Source organism: Fukomys damarensis, unplaced genomic scaffold (genome assembly GCF_012274545.1).
Source record: "Fukomys damarensis isolate Sample0158 unplaced genomic scaffold, DMR_v1.0_HiC HiC_scaffold_25, whole genome shotgun sequence".
Taxonomy (NCBI): Eukaryota; Metazoa; Chordata; class Mammalia; order Rodentia; family Bathyergidae; genus Fukomys; species Fukomys damarensis.
In genome coordinates this window covers 35,480,005-35,489,772 of record NW_022900937.1, presented here as the reverse complement: position 1 = coordinate 35,489,772, position 9,768 = coordinate 35,480,005, and the positions used below count along the sequence as shown (strand labels likewise).

The 9,768-nt window shown below is 54.9% G+C and overlaps 1 protein-coding gene across 2 annotated transcripts in view; it reads right to left on the bottom strand.

The window, feature by feature from the left end:
• Nucleotides 1-6,153, bottom strand: part of Rnf144a (ring finger protein 144A) — a 76,817-nt gene extending 70,664 nt beyond the window's left edge. The window contains exon 1 of one of the 2 annotated variants that reach the window (XM_010622664.2): nucleotides 5,599-6,153. The gene's annotated coding sequence lies outside the window, so the exon portion shown is untranslated. Of the gene's footprint in view, nucleotides 1-5,289; nucleotides 5,537-5,598 lie in introns of those variants that run through there. The other variant, XM_010622665.3, reaches the window with a different exon arrangement.
• Nucleotides 6,154-9,768: the final 3,615 nt, after the last annotated feature.

The following is a 9,768-nucleotide window of genomic DNA, read 5'->3' as shown; positions in this document are numbered from 1 at the left end:
TTTTTTTTTTTTTTTTTTTTTTTTTTGCGGGGGTGGAGGAGGTCGCACTCCTTCCACTTCCCAGAGCCGGTGTTTGCAGTCTTACACCTCCCTGCTGTTTTTACTACCAGGAAGGTTTCCTCCTGCTCACTCACGGAGCTTCAGCTTCAAGCCACTGCAGACAAATGTCCCCTCACACACTGGGCTCATTTGCTGAGCGTGTGTGTCTGTTGCACACAGAAGCATTTGTGTGTTGCAGGAGGCCAGAATTTACACGAAACATCTGAAAAGCTAAAATAAGGGATGTGAAATCAAAGAGGGCTGTCGAGCAGTACCAAGCCAGGGTGGGCTCCAGCTACAAGTATATCAAAATCCACAGGTACTCATGCCCCTTCTATAGTTACTTACGTTATTATGTAACAGTTATGTTTGCGCATAACCGATGAACGTCTCTGCATGTTTTTTTTATCACCACCTCTCAATTATTTAGAATACTGACCACCGTCACATTGTAGTTTAATCCCAAGAAAGAATTCTGCGCAAACTCCCAACAGCGGGAGTCCCCTCCCGCCCTGAATGATTTCAAACCTTCCCCAAATAATAATTCCCATCCATACTGGATGACTGCAAATGTACAGGGTCTACTATGAAACCACGGTAAGAAAATGAGAAGCAGGCAAGTCCGTCCTGGAGATCTCGGGTCCTGTCCCTCCGCACATTTCCCGTGTGTGGGAATCACACTGCACATGCAACTCAGCCTCGCCGTTATTTCCACTTAATCATATACGATAAACATCTTCCCGAGACCACAATGTCCAGAAATCTTACCTAATTGGAGCATGATGTTTTCTTAGCCACAGTTAAATGTTTTCCACTGGGGGCTATTATTTACCAAAGAAATCTCAAAAACATTAAAAGAAGGATTTGCGCATAAAACATTTTATTTCTCTCCACATGTACATCATTTCCCGGAGCTGGATTACCCAAAATCTAACCATCTGCAGTAATCATGCCACTACAAAGAAAAATAGCGCCTTTAACCTTAAGCAATGCCTTGCTCAGTGTAGGCCTAAGAATTCATCCCTCTTGCAAGCCAGCATGATTTATACCACTTCTTTCCCCAGCACCAAACTGCCTGGTTCAAGAAAATGTCCCCTGTAGTTCATTTCTCTTTGAAAAAAATGTTTTAAGTAATAATAATTTCACATGTACAAAGAAACCTTGGATCTTATTGCCCAAGTCAAGTCATACAAACTACCAGTGAGTGAACTTCCAAAGGATTTTGTTTTCATTTATTTATTCATTAATTCTGCAGTACTGGGGATGGAACCCAGGACCTTTGCACTGAGCTTCACCCCCAGCCCTTTTGATCTTCGTTTTCAGACAGGGTCTTGTGACACTGCAAAGTTCCCCAGCCTGGGTTTGAATTTGTGATCCTCCTGCCTCAGCCTCCCAGAACGCTGGGGTCATGGGTCTATGCCACCCTGCTGACTCCAAAGGATTACTGTCATTAGAAGCTCATTCGGCACCAATTCATAGATGAAAGTGGTTCTGAAAGACGGCCAAGGATGGTGTTTGAATAAAAAGGTCAATCTTCAGGCAAAAGCCTGGTGCCTTTTTATGTTTCAAAAATGTACTAAATTCAGTACTGAGTCCTCTCTGAAGTTTGGCATACCAACCTCTGTTCCTTGAATTCAGAAATGCATGAGACACCTGCTTTCTGCTGTGGGAGCTCAGCTGTATTTTATTCACTGTAGGTGTGGGAGCCACAAATCTCAAAGAGGAGGCCCAGGTGCAGGGTCAAGGAGGCCTGGAGAGGAATGATCGATCAGTCTAGGACATGCTGAATCCCCAGAGTCTCGCCTGGCTTCAGGCCACCCATTAAAAATCACCCTCACACAAGTGTGGTAGTACACATTGGTAATCCCAGCACTGTGGGAGGCTGAGACAGAAAGATCTCAAGTTTGAGCCCAGCCTGGGCAATTTAGTGATTTAGCAAGATTCTGTCTCAGAATAAGAAAGCATTTAGAGGACTGGGGATGTAGTTTAGTGTGGAGGCTTTGAGATCAATCCCCGATGTGACAGGGGGAGGAAGGGAGGCAGAAAGGAAAAGGAGAACTCACTGCAGGGCGAATGTCCTGCCATTTTCCATCACAGTGCACAATCTCCCTTGACTCATGGCAGACACATGTGTGACATCAAGGCCGGGTCTCTCCTCATCAGTGCCCTGGGCCAGGACCTACTTCCTGGTAAGGAGTAAGGATGCTCCCCTTGGCAGCTCTCAGGAGCTCCGGGGCAGAGCGAGGGTGGGAAGGGATGCCGGGGTCACCCCCTGGTGCCCGAGATGCTGGGGCCACACAGAGCCCAGGGGAGGGCAGGAAGGAAGGGCCCAGGCCACAGCCTGTGATGGCCAGGGAAGGCCACGAGCTAGAGATGCAGGAAAGACAGTGGGCAGCGAAGAAAGCTTGGACATAGGCTTCCAGGAGGTGCAGACACCGACACAGAGGGGCGGGGACAGGAGGGTGGGCTGCAGGGCACTGGGCAGGGCAGAGCTGGGACAGCAGCGTAGAGACTGGGTCAGGGCCAGGCCCCTCCGTCCACCTCCATGGACAGCCAGGGGTGCCCACAATGAGGGAGGAGCACAGAACAGAGAAAAGGTGGGAAGGCGACGGACATCCAGATGTGTGAGGAATGTGTGAAAGGCGCATTCTGACGGACAAGGCACTCCAGTAGAAGACACACGGACATGAATCCCCTCAGAATCCTCCCCCTTGCTTCTGACACACTCATCCCATCATCCCCGCCACTTCCTGCGGCAGCTCTGGAGTCCTCTTTCCTGAGGGTCTTTAGCTGCACTGTCCTGGCTGCCTCCATGTCCTGAGTGGATTCAAAACATCTCCCTCTCCTGGTCATTTTGACTTTGGATAGAGCCAGGAGTCCCATGGCGCCGGGTCCAGTGACTCAGGTGGACGAGGACACAGCATTGCGCTGCCTTTCTGTTGGATGGCACTCAGCAGCAATGGTCACTGGATATTTGATCCTAAGCTGGACAGCCTGGGGAAAGCTGGCCCCACTGCCTGCAGGACAGAGCTGAAAGGGAAGGAGTCACGGTCACCACTGAGGAAAACCTTGACAGATAAGAGTGGCCTAGCCAGGCATGGTGGCGCACGCCCATAATCCGAACACTCGGGAGGCTGAGGCAGGAGGATTGCTGTGAGTTCAGACCAGCCTGGGCTACACAGTGAGTTCCAGGTCAGTCTCAACGACAGTGAGACCTTGTCTCAAAAAACCAAAAAATAAAAAAATAAAAGAGAGAGTGTCTCCCTCAGCCTGCATCCTCTCTGCATCCTGGGGGAGACCTCACGTCTGGGGTTTGTGCAGCACGGCAAACCCCGGCCTGCATGTCCAGCTTCTCAGGGACACCAGAAAGTGGACCCCAGCCCGCCATGCTGGCTCCTCCCTCCGAGCAGCCTGCCCAGCCCCCTCCTCCATCTCAACCCACAGATGCTCAGGGCCAAGTCAATGCACTGAGTGCATGGAAATAAACCAAAACGACATGGATGGGGGCGTGGCAGGAAGGGGCCTAGCTTTGGGATGGGTTTTCTACCAGTATCCTCCTCCCCTTTACCATCTCTCCCTACTGTGAGGCAGAAAGAGGGCCCCGGGGATGTCACTGCTGCCCCAGCTGCCTCCCCGAGATGCCTGGTCACCGAAGACACTGACACCAGTCCGGCAGGTCTGTGAGGACCGTTCTCTCCCGCTGGCTGCATAAACCTGACACAAGGTAAACCTGTCCAGCCCTGTGTGCCCACACCTGTGCTAATGGCTGCCCTGTGTCCAGGACGATATGCTCAAGTCCCAACGCTGGGTATTGCCCAGGTGTCTCCAGGAAGGGCCAAACGTGGTCAGTTTACAATGACACGGGTGGGGCCAATGTACTCCATGTGACTCTGGTCCTGAACAGGAAGAGAAACAAGCAAAGAAACGCAAAGGCAGAGAAGCAGGAGCCAGCAACGGGATGAACGCACCTGGATTTGAGACTCTCTGCCTGCCTCTTACCTGTGGCTTGTGCCACCCATGTGCTCTGAGTTCCCGGCCTGCTTTAATGTCACAATTAAAAGGAGCTTCTTCAACAAACGAATAGAAAAAGAAAGTGGTATCTACAAGACAGAGCGCCACTCAGCCCTCAGAAAGGATAAGAGTTCCTGGGAGGAAAATGGAGGCACTTTGAGATCATAATGCTATGTGAAATACATCAGCCACAGAAGGTTAAGTAGCACATGGCTGCTCCGCTATGAGAAAACGAAAGTCTACATAATTTAAGGAGCAAACACAAGGCAGATGACAGGACTGGGGAGGAGCAGGCTTTGTGAACAGGGAGAGGGATCTGAGGGCTGGGGGAGTGGGGAGGGAAGGAAGAATGATGAGGATGCTGCGTCCCGTCCCACCTCCACGACGAACGTAACTGGGACATCGCAGGCCTGCAGCCATGAAATGGATAAACCGAAGCTCCCGCCCAGCTGCCTGGCAGAGGAGTCAGGGAGATTTCGGCGAGCAAGACCGGGGCAGGGGCGGGCGCCCCTTGGCACAGGCAGCTCTGGGCACAGCACAGAGTGAGGGGCGGACCCTTCTCCTTCAGGACTCCTACAGCACCGCCTCACCCTGCAGGCCTCCCTTGCCCCGTGGGCTCGGCTCGGGGTCAGTGGCCTGCGCCCCTCGTAAGATGGAGATCAGGTGACCCAGGTCGAGTGCACAGAGCAGCTCTTTACCAGCCTCAAGGTGGCAGGGAGAGCCTGACCTCTGCCAAGCCACCGGGAGGGAGAGGCACACGTGTTCCAGCCACTGCAGAAGCGCCCGCCGTCCCTCCCATGGCCCAGGACATCACGTTCCTGCCACCGTGGGGTCCCTCACGGTCAGCAGGGCTGGCGGGAAAAATTCCCCCATGGCCTGGCTTTTCTTCATGCTGCACCCCACATCAGAAAGGCCAGGCCCCGGGGTCCCGTGAGTCCGCAGGCTCCCCACTCCCGCCCGGACACGGCCCGCCCTGAGCTCCGGGCAGAGACTAAAGCTAACACCAGAGCAGGACAGGCGCAGCCAGAGCGGCCTGACCGGTGCTGCTCCTCGCCTGTGCCCCGCAGCGCAAGAGCCGGCAGCCAGCGCTCCGGAGAAGGACTCACAGCCCCGGATCAGAAAGACCTGAGTCCCCGAGCGAGCGAGCTCCAGGAGCCGCCCTTCCTCCTCCGCTCCTCCGCCTCTTCCCATCCACCGCGGGACCCAGGACTCCCATCCACAGTGCAGCTCCTGTCCCACCTGGAGCGGCTCCCCCTGCTGCTCCTGGCCGATGCTGGCAAGGACTGCAGCACGGAGGCCACAGCAGGCTGGAACGGATCCAACTCTCGTGCACACAGCTGCCGCGCCAACAGCATTCCGCTCCATTCCAGGCCACCAGCGCTGCTTTTGGTCATTCTCACTTCCACAGCGAGCCAACGTGGCCACCGGATATTGCAGGGCCTTCAGTGACCTGCCCCTCCAGGGAGAAAACCTTCCCGGCCCAATGGACTCCAATGCCACCGAAGAACACAATCAAGACCTGGAATTTGTGTCTTCACAACCACCTACCTGCTCAGCGCCCCCATCAGCTGCTCAGTGGCTTAGCGATTAAGTCCATCAGCGGCACTGTGGTGCGCACTGGGGATGCGGGGAGGACAACGTTCCTACCTTAGCAGTGTTCCCAATTTAGTAGAGAAAATAGGAGTTACATAAATCACTAAAATTAGATCCAACACATGCAATTAGAGGTTCTGGGGAGAAAAGGTTGCTACGGAAGCACCTGGTGGAGGGTTATTTTCCATCTGAGGAAAACAGCAGGGAGCATGTGAGCTCTGCCAGGGGACCACCAGAGCCAGTCTGCAGAGCTGGCCCCTCCTGCCCTGGGGCCTCTGTTTCTCAACTGCAAGATGCTAGCATGGGAGGGCTAATCTCAGCAGTCACTCACGCTGGTGATGTGACAGCCATCAGGAAAATGCGCTGTATTCGTCTACTTTCCATATTACCCAAAATCCACAACTTAAAAGGGAAAGGTTTGATGTGGCCCATGGTTTCAGAGAGTTCAGTCCATGGTTAACTGGTTCCAAGGTAGGATCATGGCAGCAGGGATTGGAAGGAAAAAAGCTGCACAGTTCATAGCAGCCAGGACACAGGCAGGGGAGCAGGGCCTGAGCGGCAGTGCCAGGGCCAGATACAAACTCTCCAAGACCACCCAGACACACCAGAAGTGCGTGTTAGCTGAGCCCTTGGGCAGCTCCCAAGCCAGTGTAGCTGTCATCTTTTTTTTTTTTTTTTCGAGACAGGGTCTCACTGTGTAATTGAGACTGACATGGAACTCACTATGTAGCCCAGGCTGGTCTCGAACTCACAGCGATCCTCCTGCCTTAGCTTCCCCAGTGCTGGGATTACAGGCGTGCGCCAACACACCCGGCTCGTAGCTGCCATTTTAATTTAAAATCACAACTGGGTAAGTGGTGTGTGACTTCCGGCTGGGAGGTTCCCAGTCCTGGGCAGCAGCTATTCTTCACCTGAGAAGCCCCCCAGCTTTCTCAGCCACCTAACAGGTCAAAGTGCCTGTGGACACTGCGCGAGACTGCTACCTGTAATCGCTGTCCTCCACCACACAGATCTGAGAAGACAGGACAGGGAAAGGGAGGAAATACTTGCAAGAGGCTCAAATAAAAATACCGATGAAAATAAAAAATGCACCAGTGGGCACTCACAGAAGACAAACAACAAAAGCAACTGTGCTGCACAGGGAATCTCGGTTCACGGAGCTCTCTGAGACGACCAGTGACCCTGGGACACATCAGCATCACCTTAGCCAGGTGAGCCCAGTCCCTCTGAGCTGGGTCTCAGTTTCTGGTGCACCCCGGACTCTTTTTTGCAGCTTTAGGCCCTGAATTTGACTCGGACCTTGCAGTTTGCCTGGCTAACTCGGACTTATCCTGCAAGTCCCAGCTAGCCACCCTCATTCTCGGAGCTGACTGCTGGAACCCACTCCCACCTTTCCGTGCAGCTCCCTGGCTCTCCTGCCCTGGGCTGACATGATCCCTCCGTGGCTCTCTTTCCGGCCCCAGCGCCTCGCCTCCTTGTGGCCGTGCAGGTGCTGAGCCTGAAGCAGGCTTTGATGCTGATCGCGTGAGACCCTGGCCAACATGGCACCGGCCTCCTCGTGTCCACGTTCCACGCCAAACACCAGCGCCCAGGGCCTGATGAGGCAACACTTAGTAAACATTCATTTCTGTCTCCTCCATCCCAAGCCAGGGGCAGGCACACAGCAGGACCGACAGCAGCTGCCTGCCTCTCCAGGCGCTCTGGAACTGAGCTTTCTTTGAGACCGGCACCAGCCCGTGCACTTGCTCCCGGAAGTCCGTTGTCCTGCTCTGTGCACCAGCCTGGACGTGCACTCCCATGCAGGTTTTACATTCACAGCAGGGAGGAAGAGGGGCACTCGTGCGTCGCCCCCGCAAAAAATACCTCACTTCGCAACATACTGCTGTGGAGAAAAGTCAAGGCGACGGGCAAAAATCTATCTTTTTGTTTTCTTGCAAAAGTGCCTACGCGGGTTGCACCGGTGAGACGTCCTGCAGTGCTGATTCTCCTGAAAGTTCCCCAGGAGCAGCATTTTCTGATTTCTAGATCCAGGGGCTCACTCGGGGACCCTACACTCACCCAGGTCAGGGCGCTGGGTGGCAAAGGTTTGTGGCCTAGCACCCGCAGGAATGGCTTCCTTTGAATGTCGCCATCTCTTCAAGGAAAGGTGTCCAAGGGCATAGGCTCAGCAGAAGCAGAGGAGGAGGGCTCTCGGTCTCAGCGCAGACAAGGAGCCAGAGACAAGCGGGACAGGCATCTTCCTGAGAAGATGTGGGGGGCTCGGCGGACAGGGGCCTGCCTGATCAGACGTTCCCCCCTGGTCGAAGGGGAGCAGACACACCCCAGGTTGTGCATCAGCAGAGGGCTAGAGCCGGGCAGCAGAGACAGCAGAGACCAAGCTAGCACCTGGAGAGAGAGTAAGGCCTGGCCCCTCCCCTCCCCTCCCCTCTGTCTCCCTTTTCTTTTGTTATTTTATGTTGTTTTGTTGAGATAAGCTCTTGCTTTGTAGTCCAGGCTGGCCTTGAACTCCTGGTGATCCTCCTGCCTCAGCCTCCCAAGAGCTGGGAGGGACTACAGGCTTGCGTTACCACACCCAGCCCTTTATTTTCTGTAATGAGGATTAAACCCAGGGCCTTCACACTGACCTACATCCTCAGACCCTTTTTATTTTTATTTTTAAAATTGTGTCTTGTTGAACCACTAAGTTGTCTCGTCTGGGTCCCAACTGCGCTCCTCCAGGCTCAGCCTCCCAGAGTGCTAGGATTACAGGTGCACAGCACCACGGCCCGCTGTGAGGTCCTTTCAAAGTCCCACACCACAGTGACCTGCATGAGCTCTGGCCTCTAAGGAGACTCTTTAAAGGAGGATCACAAGCCAGCAGAGCGAGGGCAGAACCCTCAGCACAGCGCAGGCTGGGCAGGGCCCTTGGGTCCTCACATCTGCCCCCACCAGCTCTCCAAGCTGGGGGCGCTGACACTGGAACCGGTATTTTTACAGACCCAAGCTGCACGGGGCCTGGAAATTGTCCCTCCATCCACACCCAGATCCCCAGCCTCAAGTGCCTTCCACAAGGATGGAGACAGAGGCCCAGGTGATGGGTGGTGGGTAGGTGGGCAGGGGACCAGCCCCAAAGCCCAGGAGAGCCGGGCCTCTCCCTTCCCGTGCTGGGCTAGGGTCCACCCTGTCCTCCTCCCAAACCATCTATGGCTCCCACTGCCAGCCCAGACAACGAGCTGGCCTGGAGTCCAGGGCCAGGCTTTGTCCCCAGCGACCTCTGCAGCCCTGCATCCTCAGCCCTCTAAAAGCTGATAAAAACAGAACCCGGAAGGCACAGAGGAGCCCAACAGCCCTCTCTGGAGAAGACGCAAATGTCAAATCTCTGCTCTTCAAAGCTGCCAGGAGGATCGCCCAGGAAACCACACACTGAGCCAGGGCCGCCCCCACGTCCGGGTCCACTTCTGCCCCAGTGTAGCGCCCCCTCCCATGCCTACCCCGGCCTCCTGCTCTCGCAGCCACTCCCTTTGCCGCCCAGGCTCCCTGCACCACCTTTCCCCGCCTGGACTGCGCTTTATTTATAAACACACACACCTCTCACAGGGTGCGGCACACACGCATGCCTGGTATCTCAGCGCTTGGAGGCTGAGTCAGGAGGATCGCAATTTCAAACCCAGCCTGAACAACTTAGCCACTTGGCCAGATCTTGTCTCAAAATAAAAATTAAAATATTAAAAAGGGCTGGGGATACAGCTCAGCGAGAAGCCCGGGGTTCAATCCCTAGTACCGCAAAAAATAAATAAGCAAAAATAAATGCATCCATCTCCCGGCTGAACTCTTTTCTGGCCCAGTTCCCTGGGACCGGTCCTTGGTCCCTACCCTTCCCTCAGGCCTCGGCCCCGGAAGCCCTCCACCCCCAAATCCCTGGAATGCGAGAGGCCCGCGGGGCTCCTCCCAGAGGGGGGCAGACTCCTTCCCAAAGCGGGTGCCGCGGCTTGGGTCTCCCCAACCGGCCCCTGACCTTGGTTCCCGCACATCTTTTTTCTCTCGGAAGGGGAGAGAGACCAAACTTTTGGGGACAGCGCCCTTCCGCAGCCCCGCGGGTTAGGGCGGCCCCCTCCCCAACTCGGGAGCTCGGGGAGCGCGGCCGGG